This window comes from Zonotrichia albicollis, chromosome 21 (genome assembly GCF_047830755.1).
Source record: "Zonotrichia albicollis isolate bZonAlb1 chromosome 21, bZonAlb1.hap1, whole genome shotgun sequence".
Taxonomy (NCBI): Eukaryota; Metazoa; Chordata; class Aves; order Passeriformes; family Passerellidae; genus Zonotrichia; species Zonotrichia albicollis.
Window position 1 is genome coordinate 3,687,778 of NC_133839.1, and position 12,237 is coordinate 3,700,014.

Here is a 12,237-nt window from a genome sequence, read left to right on the forward strand (position 1 = left end):
GCACAGTAAGTGCTGAGTTATGGTGCTGGGGATGCACCCGTTCAGCTCAGCACAGGCTTTGTTTTAATCACACCTAAACGGAATTCAGGCACATTTGCTACTGACAGGGTGTTGAAGGAATCTATGATTGGGGGAGCCGTTTTTAAAAAGGAGAAATTTAGATTAGATCTTAGAAAGAAATTGTTCTTAATAATTGAGTGAGAGTGGGCAGGCCCTGGCACAGGGTGCCCAGAGCAGCTGTGGCTGCCCCTGGATCCCTGGCAGTGCCCAAGGCCAGTCTGGACAGAGCTTGGAGCCACCTGGAATAGTGGAAGGTGTCCCTGCCATGGCAAGGGTGGGATAGAATGGGATGATCTGTAAGGTCCTTCCAACCCAAACCACTCTGTTATGTTGGGTCTGGATTCCACCTCAAACTCCCAGCAATTAATGCCTCATTTAGCAAACACAACCAGGACACAGAAGCCCTTCCTGTGAGGGATCCTGGTGGTCCAGATCTGATGACCAAGAAGCTGGCAGGGCCTCAGGTACACAGTATTGCAAACCTGGATAGGTGGGATCCAGAGAATCACATTCCCACCTGGGATGCCCCTGCACAGGTAGCCACTCTCTTCTCTGCCTCCACACCCATAACTTGTGACCTCAGACCCAAATGAGAAGCATCAGGATCAGGAGGAATGAGTGCAGAAATCCAGGGACTCCTTTTCTGCTTGCTGGATGAATTATTTCTTACTACATGAGGTTTGAATCTCTTCTATATCTGTTGAACACCTGAGCAAAGACCATTTTCCATCTCAGTCATTTGAAATCTTTCTGTCTTTGTTGAAGTGCCTTCCATCTGCTACAGTAGAGGAGGATTAAACCTAATTCATCAGATGAATCTTGATAGCAGTAGAACTCATTTTGTTCATGGATATGATGGAAGAGCTTAAACAGCTGCATTACAAGTAGCTTTATGTATTAAAGCTTTGTTGGAGCTCTCAATGCCTTGTTTAAAACAAAACTAAACAAAGCAGATTGCTAATTGAAATTCGCGTTCGAACTGGGGCTGATAAATAAGCAGATGGAGCAGTCAACATTACTGGAAAGAAAAGGGACAATATAGGACAGACAAGCGAGTAAAAACAAAAATACGCCTACATCAGCCAAACAAAGTGAGAGAAGGGCAACCAAGGTACTGCAAGTCTTTGAATTGCACCCAGACACGATGGGAGTGCTCAGACTCTATTTAAAGCACTGCTGCTCCCACCAGTGCAGTGGCTGAGCTCCTCCAGCCTCTTTTAATCCTACACGAAGGCTCCCAACGTGTGAACAGGAGCAGATGCAGTGAGAGCTGCCCCTGCTCCAGCCTGGAGCAGCACATCCATCCCCTCCCTCTGCAGCAGAGCCTGGCAGTGCCCAGAGCCACCAGGGCTGCCCTGTGGTGCCACTCGCTCCTGAGCTTTGACTTCTACTCCAGAACGTCACAAAGTCACTTTCCCAGTGCCAGCATGTGACCATGTGCACAGGGGTCTGAGGATGAGGGAAGAGACGAGGACCTGACTCCATGTTTCAGAAGGCCTAATTTATTATTTTATGATGTATATTACATTAAAACTACACTAAAAGAATAGAAGAAATTATTTCATCAGAAGGCTAACAAGGAATACAAAGAAATGGAATGATAATAAATCTTGTGACTGACCAGAGAGTCCGAGCCAGCTGACTGTGATTGGTCATTAATTAGAAACAACCACATGAGACCAATCCCAGATGCACCTGTTGCATTCCACAGCAGCAGATAATCAATGTTTACATTGTGTTCCTGAGGCCTTTCAGCTTCTCGGGAGGAAAAATCCTGAGGAAAGGATTTTTCAGAAAATATCATGGTTACACCAGCACAACTGCAATCCTGTGCTACCCAGCAGAAACACAGAGCAGCCGTCACTATAGCACTCAAAACAACACCACCACACACCGCTGTTCTCAAGATGGAAAAAGGGAAGTTTATTTTCTGACTCCAACATTTATAGCTTTCCAAAAGTGAAAGTGGATTGGAGGGTGACAGTGCCACCTCTGCAATGACACTGGACAAACCAACAGTCCATCAAATTTCTCCTCCTCCATAAAAGAATGCAAAACAATGAGTTATTTAGAGAAAGTGTGTGAGAAAGTTTGTTACAAGAATGTAAACATCAGAAGACTTCGAAAATCTTAAAAAATCAGGGTGACAGAGCAGTTATTTGGGAATAATTCTGTTTTCTTGCTGTCACTACAGCCCTGGCAGCAGACAGTGCTCATCCTTGGGGTGCCCCATCCACTTGCTGCTGCCACAGGACAGCTCTGAGCCCTCCCTTTGGATGTGACCATCCCTGGTTTATTTTCTCCTCAGAGAAGTATTATGTTTAGATTGTTCACACATTGGCAAGTTGGATCATTTCCATACACTCCAGAGAGGGGCACCCACTACTTTTGCTTTGGAGAGAAAAGGATTGAGGTGTTCTCATGGAGCCTGAGCTTTGAAGTGACTTTGATGGATTTCTGGGGGTTTATCCTTTCCACTGCTGTGAACACTAAAGCCAGGCAGTTGAGAGGGAGCAGCACCAGAGCAGCTTTCCAGAACCAGAATCATTCCCAAATGCAGAACTAGAGGATTCATGCAGGTCTTGGGCTCAGGAGTGTTTCCCCCTGAGCAAAACCTCTCCAACCTTCCTCAGCCCAGCTGATGCTGCTGAATTAATGCCCCCATCAGGGTACAATTCCTGTGCAGGGCTCCAAGGCCAGAGTCTCACCACATCAAAGTGCTCCTTCAGGACTGCCTGGGAAGAAATTGTTCCCCGTGAAGGTGGGGAGGCCCTGGCACAGGGTGCCCAGAGAAGCTGTGGCTGTCCCATCCCTGCAAGTGTTTAAGATCTGTTTGGAGAGGGATTTGAGCAACCTGAGATGGTGGAAGGTGTCCCAGCTCATGGCAGGGTGATCTTTATGAACCTCCTAACCCAAACCATTGATGGTGAAGCCCCATCCCTGGAGGTGTCCAAGAAGTCCTGGATGTGGCTCTCAGTGCTCTGGGCTGGTAACGAAATGGGGACCAGTCAAAGGTTGGACTTGATGATCTTGGGGGTCTTTTCAATCCTCAGTGATTCTGTGATGATTTGGAAAGGGAGCTCAGCCAGGGGGGAGCTGGCAGCAAGTGCTCAGGGCGGAGGATCAATGCCAGGTACAGACAGCATCACCTACAAACATCCTCTGGAGGCAAGAATCATGGACACTGAGAGTCCTCAACAATTCCTGGTTCAGCTCCTGGCTGAACTGAACTTTTGATAACTGCAGGGACCCGACAGACACCAGCAAAGGGACCTCAGCACAATGGAGAGCTCCAGAGCAGCCAAGCACTCCTCACTCCCAGCTTTCACCTCCACCACCTGCCTTGCCAGCAGAGTCCCTCAAGGCCAGCAGGAGCCCTAAAGATGTTATTCTTGTGAGTTTTAAAATCATCCTTGCAGCACCAAATAATCCGACGCGTTTGCTAAGTGCCACCTGAATAAATTGTCTAATCTTTCTGGATGTGGCTCTCAGTGCTCTGGACTGGCAACAAAATGGGGACTAGTCAAAGGTTGGACTTGATGATCTTGGAGATCTTTTCCAACCTCAGTAACTCTGATGATTTGGAAAAAGAGCTCTGCCATGGGGGAGTTGGCAGCAAGTGCGCAGGGCAGAGGATCAATGCCAGGTACAGACAGCATCACCTACAAACATCCTCTAGAGGCAAGGATTATGGACGCTGAGAGTCCACAACAATTCCTGGAACAGCCCCTGGCTGAACTGAGCGTTTGATAACTGCAGGGACCCGACAGACACCAGCAAAGGGACCTCAGCACAATGGAGAGCTCCAGAGCAGCCAGGCACTCCTCACTCCCAGCTTTCACCTCCACCACCTGCCTTGCCAGCAGAGTCCCTCAAGGCCAGCAGGAGCCCTAAAGATGTTATTCTTGTGAGTTTTAAAATCATCCTTGCAGCACCAAATAATCCGACGCGTTTGCTAAGTGCCACCTGAATAAATTGCCTAACCTTTCCGCTTTAATCCCCTGTAATCACTTTCCAGAGGCACTCTTTGAAAAGTGAGCTCCGTGTTTCCAGAGCAGCTGTGCTCCTAATTAAAAGGCACTGTAGCAAGAAGCCAACAAAACCTAATTCTGCTTGGAAATGCCTTGCTGCAGTTGGAGGACTGAGGTGAACTGTGAGGAGGGCCAGGGAGGAAGCAGCAGCTGCCTGTGCTGCTTAAGAGAGTATTAGGAGAGGGCTGGCACTCGGGGCTGCCTCTTGGCTAAATCCCTGTTTAGCAGATTGGCTCCCAATCCTCTGTCCCTGGCCAGGCTGCTTTGCACAGCTTGGACATGTGCAGGAATCAGCTGAGTGCTGCAGCTGAGTGCTCCCAGTGCAGAGGGAGAAGCATCCAGAGGGTTTTCCAACAGAATTCCTGGGTGCCTTGGCTTCCAGCACAGTTCATTCCTCCTGCAGCAAAGCTGAATCCAGCACAGTGCAGGCTCACAAGTTCCCCACAGTGCAGGGAGCAGACTCAGCTCCTCTCAGCTCCAGATAGAACCGGCAGAAGTTGGATTTGAAGGAAAGCTGTAGGAGCAGTGAGAAATCATCATTTCAAGGGAGATTTTTTGAGCTCTGCATTATGAGCATAAACCCCTCACAACAGGGGTGTTCCCAATGAATGGAGGTTGCTGTGCTTCATCAGCCCAAGTTCAGTTTGACACATCCCACTGGGTCCAAGCAGGCAGAGGGGGTAGGAAACTCTGACACTCCTTAAATCCTTCTGTATCTGCATATCTACAAAGCTCCTAAAGCTCAGTGTACACTCAGACTGTGCCTAAGCAAAGCCAGCCCCAAACAGCTTCATTGAGGGGGAATTTGGTGGTTTCCATTGTGCAAGAAAACATCAAAGATGAGAATTTTAGCACCAAACCCTAATGTTTCCACGGGGTGGACACCACAGGGTTAGAGTTTATCAGTCATTTAGATAGTGTGGATTAAAAACTGAATCAAATCAAACAGACAGCAATAGTTTCACCTGTGTTCCCAGTCATATTTTCATTTCAAGGAATGCTGTAATACTTAGTAAAACCCTAAGTCAAAGCAATTCAGATTCAAACAAAGCTACATTTGCTCCATTTTCTGATGAAAAAGCCTGTTCAAGGAGCAGAAGCTCCCCCCTGATTTGCCTGCAGTGATCTCTCCACAGTGCCAACACCACTGAGTGCAACCCTGCATGGCAGAGGCAGATGATTTAAGAGCTGCAATCCTCCTCCCCTCTCCAGCAATTTCTTGCACTTATGCACTCTCCAGTCCTGCTTGAAATGCCTGAAAGAAAAAGCCACTTGCGTCATCAGCTGCTTTTTTTTTCTTTTAATGCCCAGCACAAATCATGGCTCAGTCACGACGTGGGCCTGGGTGTCAGGGACAGGCAGAGCTGCCACTGGCACAGGATCAGGTCAGTGCCACTCTGATTTGGGCGCCTGAGCTGTTCAGTTTGGGGTTTAAGGCAGGGCTGAGGGCTGCCTGTCCTTGGGTTGGACAGGGGAGTTTTGGGACCCTGGTTGGTGGCAGGTGCCCCTGCCCTTGAAGCTGGAGGAGCTTTAAGGTCCCTTCCAAGCCAACCCATTGTGTGATTCCACCATCCTGAGGCCATTTTAGGATTGGGGAGCTGTCACTGTGATATTGAATGAAAAATCCCTTTGCCAGGATTTCTTCTCCTGAGAAGCTTCAGCTTCTCCCTGTTTTGCTGCTTTGGAATGTGATTAGGAGAATTGTTTACCCAGCATGTGAATTGTTTTTACTTTATGACCAATCCTAGTCCAGCTGTGTCAGGACTCTGGTCAGTCATGGGGTTTTATTATTCATTCTTTTCTAGCCTTCTGATGTATCCTTTCTCTTTCTTTAGCATAGTTTTAGAATATGATATGATATGTTATATTATGATATGGTATAATTGGTATGGTATGGAATGATATGATATAATATAATATAATATAATATAATATAATATAATTAATATAATATAATATATCAGCCTTCTGAGAAACATGGAGTCAAATTCTCATCTCTAACTTCACCACAGGGAGCTGTGCCATAGGGAGCACCTGCAGAAGGAGGCAGCCCCGGGGCTGTGAATAATTTTCTGCACAGGACTGGGTTTATTCACTCTGTAGAACAAGTCCAACATCCCACAGATGAGCTGATGGCAGAGGACTGGCTGGGGAGTTGCAGCATGGACGGGGAGCACAGACTCTTTGTCCTCAGTGGGGCCTTCCTGCATGATTTCAGGTTGATTTTGTGCACAGGGGGTCACAAGGTGATGCTTCCAACCCTGAATTCTCCTCCTGCTGGGTTCATCACTGCCCAGCCCAGTCTCCACCCTTCAGGCAGAAACTTCACCCTGCTGGAGGCCTTGGCTGCTCTTGGAGTGCAGCACTCACACTCAGGCTGGGATGCTTTACTGATAGAACCGTGGAATGGGTTGGGTTGACCTTAAAGATCATCTTGGGACACCTCCCACTGTCCCAGGTGCTCCCAGCCCTGTCCAGCCTGGCCTTGGGCACTGCCAGGGATCCAGGGGCAGCCACAGCTGCTCTGGGCACCCTGTGCCAGGGCCTGCCCACCCTCACAGGGAACAATTCCCAATTCCCAATATCCCATCCATCCTGCCCTCTGGCAGTGGGAGCCATTCCCTGTGTCCTGTCCCTCCATCCCCTGTCCCCAGTCCCTCTCCAGCTCTCCTGGAGCCCCTTGAGGCCCTTGTAGGGGCTCTGAACTCTCCCTGGAGCCTTCTCTTGTCCAGGCTGAGTGACTCCAACTCTCTCTATCTCCAGAGCACCTTCACAGTCCTCTCTGGACTCACTTCAGCAGCTCCACATCCCTCTTCTGTCAGGGGCTGGCTGGGGAGTGCCAAATGAATTTGGGAGAAGTACAGTCCCTTTCTGAAGAGCTCTGTTAATATATCCAACAATTTCACATCAGACCTGAGCACTGCAGAGCTCATTTGCACAAGTTCAGCCTCTCAGCAGGTGGGAAAAGCAGGGGCTTCACTCACACTGGGAATTGCCAAACTCACACAGAGCTAATCTAATTGGAAGGTATTTATCTCGTTTGAAAACATTTACCTAATTCAAATACATTTATCAGTCTGGTTGTGGAAGCCTGTCAGTCTGGCAGGATTTATGGGCCAGCTTCCCAAGCATTTCTGCAGTGGTGGAAGTGACTGCAGTGGTACAAACTATCCCTGCAGTTTGCATCAGGAGCACAACTCAGCCCTGCCAGCAGGAGAACTCAGCTGCAAGGTCTGATTGCACAGATTTGGGGGGACAAACTCCAGAGCAGAAAGGGGGATGCTCCTTACAGCTCCTCTCTGAGACTGTTCCTTTCCCTGTGCATCTATCTGTGCCCCAGGGGAAAGTGCAGCACCAAAATTCCCCAGGGAGCAGCTCACTCCTGCTGTGACAGCCCTGGAATGCTGCCAGAGCACCGGGAAACTCATCCTCAATCCCCACTACTCCCACTGCTGGGAGTTCTGCTCCCTATTCAACCATTGCCACAGGAACACAGGATTGAGATCCTGGAGGCCTGGAACAATGAGCATCTCTCCTGGTGGGGATGATTTACACTGAGATTCCTCCACTCACTCAGAGGATAATGGGGCTGCAGGGTCACACTCTTCATCCAAAGCTTTGCTCTCATCTCCTCCAGGCTGCAAACCCATCCCTGCCAGGCTGGAGAGGGATGCAGAGCTCTGGGCTCCCTTATTACAACCCTGCAGGAAGACAATGAAAAGAAAAAGTTAATGAGGTACTAATCATTATAGATTTGTAGTATATAATGCCATAAATACCCACTGCCATCGATTAAATGTAGTGGGGCAAAGACATCTAATCCATCATATCGGCCCTTTGATTCTTCAAAATTCATTTCCTACTATCAGGGAGATGCTGGGACATGCCAGAGGCCCAATCTCCTGCCCAAAAGCTGGCACCATTCCCTCCCTCACCCATCACACTGTGGCCAGCACAGACCTCCTGATAGCGATCTGTGAGATCCCACTGCAAATCCCACAGTGAGGAATTGGGAGCTTGGAGAGATAGGAAAAATAGGCAGGACAAGCTTAAATCCTGGGTTCTCCCTCTGCAGGTTTTTATTTGTTTGTTTATTTATTTGTTTGTTGGTTTTCTTGCAGAGATGAGGCTTTTGGGAGAACAAATATTAGTTTTAATAAACAAACAAACAAAAAAAGGAAAATCTGTTCTCAGATTTTAGATAGATATTATCCAGAACAGATATTAAAATCTGTTCTGGATGCCTTAAGTTCTCCTAAAGTGTCAAATGGCCAAGAGAAAACAGATCAAAAAACCCTCTCAGAGATGTCATCACAGTTCTGAGTCTTGCCAGAAGGCAGGAAAAAGCGCTCTGGCATCTCTTAGGGAGACAAAGTGATAAATCCAGTTACAGCCAGGTGTAGGTGATGGGCAGTGCTGTAGTAAAGCCTGAGTAACTGCAGAGCAGCGGGCAGGCAAAGTGGCTGCGCTGGCAGCCGAGGATGAGACTAATTAGGGCTGCGATCCGTGCCCCACAGGCGCTAATGCCCCTGCACAGATCGCTAATGCTCTCAATTCCTGCTCATTAGCACCGGCAGCAAAGACAAGACAAGCGTGTTATGTCATCGCTTAAATCCTGTCACATTTCCCCAATGACTCTGATTACATTTTGAAATATTCATTCTCCTCCCCCGAGGCAGGACTGCCTTGCCCTGGAGCTCCAGATCCCGGGATTTGCTCTGAGCAAAGCTCTCACAGCCGGACTGAGCCCCAGCCCTTCCCCGGGTCCTCGGCAAAGAGGAATCCCCTGGTGGGAACATTCAAGGCATCAGCTCACGCTGCCCTAATTCTCCCCATGATTTTACACCTCAGACTGGGGTTACACTGAGTATTTTTCAGTCACCTTTGCACGAGGAGGTGCATCCCTGCATGAGCAGGCACACTCCAGTTAACACAAAACACCTTGGCAGCATGAGGAGTCGATGGTTGTTGAGTCAACTGGCAGGAGTGAAAAGAATAAATATTTACAGACACATCCTGCACTGATCTGGGCTGGATTTATAGCAGCTCTCCAAGGGGGGTTTCAGCCTCCTGCCCTCAGTACCCAGTGACCTGCTGGTGGGGTTGGGAGGGTTTGAAGGGCTGGAACTCCTCCCACAGGGACCCTGACCAGGGAATACCCAGGAACAGTCAGCACAGAGAGCAGCAGGGTGGGAGGGCTGTGAAATCTGCTCTCATGCCTTGAAACCCAGGGCAGGGCGCATGGAAATGGTCACAAACACACCCTGTCCAGGGGGAGGGAACATCAGGCCCATTCACTCTTCCCTGCAGCAAACCATTTCCACAACCATTTTGTAGATGCCACAGAGGGAGAGGACCTGTCCAGGGACACGTGGGACAGCCCAGAGCAGCTGTGCCATCCCCCAGCCACACACTGAACCATCCCATCCCATCCCATCCCGAACCATCCCATCCCATCCCGAACCATCCCATCCCATCCCATCCCATCCCATCCCATCCCATCCCGGTTTCCCCAGGGCTGTGGAATTTGTGTTGCTGTAGGATCTCTCTCTTACCTTCCCTTTAGCACTGCAGACAGCACCAGGAGGACTTGGTGAGCTTTTTGCTGCAGAATCTCCTGGGAAAAGGCTGAATTGCTTTTGTTCCAGCAGCTGAGGGTTTCAGAGCTTGCTTATGAAAGCAAGGAAAGGAAGAAATAACAGAAAGAAGTGGATGGAGTCAGATGTGCATTAAGAGGAAGGGTTTACACTAGATGGCACCTGATCTCACCACTTTGGATGCAGAAGGTAAAGCCAGCAGGATTACTGTAGGGAATGATGTTATTCCTTCCCCAGGAGCTGCCTTTGTGGCCCTCCCTGAGCTCCCAGCCATGCAGGAGGAGCTAGGAGATGGAATAAGGTGGTTTTTAAGGTAACTTCCAAGTCTGTGATTGTACAACCTGAGCTAGAGCTGCCCACCCCATCATCCACTTTCTGCCCCTAAGTACCATCAACGAGATTCCCATTAAAAAAAGCTGGTAAATTAATAAAATCTAAATGGTGAGTGAGGAGATGATTTCTCTACAGAGGCAGAACCAGCAACAAGTCCCAGCCCTCTCCTGAGCTATTTTGCCTCCTCTTGGATCCCCCCTGGATTGGGGAAGGGATTACTGTAGGGAATGATGTTATTCCTTCCCCAGGAGCTGCCTTTGTGGCCCTCCCTGAGCTCCCAGCCACGCAGGAGGAGCAGCTCACCCTGCAGCCAGCACTGCTGTGAATGTTAAACACCCTTTGCATAACCCCACTCAGAATCTCTCTCCAGGTGCTGGAGTTCCCTGCTTGGCTCAGCCCGAGCTGCTTCCGGAGCCAGCTCCAGAGGCTAAACATGCCCAGCCTGTTTCCAGCCTGTTCCTCTCACTGGAAGCACAACCTCCCTCCTGGAGGGAGTAAGAAGGGCTCTGTCCCTCAGGGACTTAACTCTGAGGCAGCAAAGCCACTACTGGGCTGTGACGTGATAATCCACCCTGAGCACTGCACAGTGGTCACTTGGGCACCTGGGGACACTCCAGCTCTGCCACAGGGGTGTGATGGTGTTCACAGGGGTCTGAGGATGAGGAAAGTAGTGAGGATCTGACTCCATGTTCAGAAGGCTGTTTTATTATTTTATGATATATATTATATTAAAACTATACTAAAAGAATAGAAAAAAGGATTTCATCAGGAGGCTAGCTAAGAATAGAAAAAGAAAGAATAATAACAAAGGCTTGTGGCTCAGACAGAGTCCAAGCTAGCTGACTGTGATTGGCCATTAATTAGAAACAACCACATGAGACCAGTCCCAGATGCACCTGTTGCATTCCACAGCAGCAGATAACCATTGTTTGCATTTTGTTCCTGAGGCGTCTCAGCTTCTCAGGAGGAAAAATCCTAAGGAAAGGATTTTTCATAAAAGATGTCTGTGACACAGGGGTGGCACAGAGACACCAGAGCCCAGGCCCTGATCTCACACACTCCTGAGTGGATATGGAAAGCGCTGAATGTAGCCACATTTCTCTTCCCAGAGAAAAGCAAGGCGCAATTCTTCTCAAGAATATTTCTGGGTTTCACATTCTCTGAACATCAGAGAAAGGAAACACAATTCTTATCATTTGCTGTGCCTCTGTTTGTGCAAAAGTAGAATGCAATGTGCAGATTATTTACCCAAAGTCATGGTGCTTTGTTTCCTTGGCCTACCAGGGCCAAGTGTGTGTGTGTGTCAGGATATTCAGTGCAATGTATTCAGTGCAGAGTGGAGTGCTTGGCAGACTCAGTTTTATATGTATAGAATAATATATATAATAAAGTAATTCATTACCTTTCTGATATCAATGGAGTCCTCCTCATCATTCCTCCTTCATCAGGGCCTTGTCAGCACAGCTATAGCTGAAGAAACAAAATAAGTGGCCACGGTTTTGGCAGAAACAGAGGATGAAGGGTTTGCAGGAACCACTGCTCCACACACATCCACACACATCCACACACACGTGGAATGAGTCAGGGAATTGCTGTGGGAGAAGAGGGAAGAGCTGCCAGCTGGGAAGAAGAGAAGAGGGGCTGAGCCTCAGGCTGCTGTGGTGCAGCACATCCTTTCTCCTGCTGCCATCAGTCCATTCCTGAATTACCAGTCTGAACCTGGATCTAGGCTGGATGGATGGGCCTTGGAGCAAGCTGGTCTCTAGGAGGTGGAATGAGATGGTTTTAAGGTCCTTTCCAACCCAAACCAGTCTGTGATTGTACAACCTGAGCTAGAGCTGCCCACCCCATCATCCACTTTCTGCCTCTAAATACCATCAATGAGATTCCCATTAAAAAATGCTGGTAAATAAATAAAATCTAAATGGTGAGTGAGGAGATGATTTCTCTACAGAGGCAGAACCAGCAACAAGTCTCAGCTGTCTCCTGAGCTATTTTGCCTCCTCTTGGATCCCCCCTGGACTGGGGAAGGGATTTCTGCTCCTGGCAGCTCCACAGCACCTCTGTCACGTGTCTCAGAGTGTAAGGTCACAGTCGTGCTGCTCTGAAGACATTTGCAGGGAAATTACTCTGCCTCTCCCAAGCACAGACACTCATTGCTTCAGCAGGAGACAGCGAGCAGATTACATGAGATAATTTAGTAGCTGACATTAAAA

The 12,237-nt window shown here is 48.7% G+C and overlaps 1 long non-coding RNA gene across 1 annotated transcript; it reads right to left on the reverse strand.

Moving 5' to 3' along the window:
- Nucleotides 1–1,636: 1,636 nt before the first annotated feature.
- On the reverse strand, nt 1,637–10,056 carry LOC141731387 (uncharacterized). The gene is made up of 3 exons (XR_012583455.1): nt 9,647–10,056; nt 7,665–7,792; nt 1,637–5,346 (listed from the first exon to the last, which is right to left on the reverse strand). It is a non-coding gene; the product is annotated as an uncharacterized LOC141731387 (long non-coding RNA).
- Between the last annotated feature and the right edge of the window lie 2,181 nt (nt 10,057–12,237).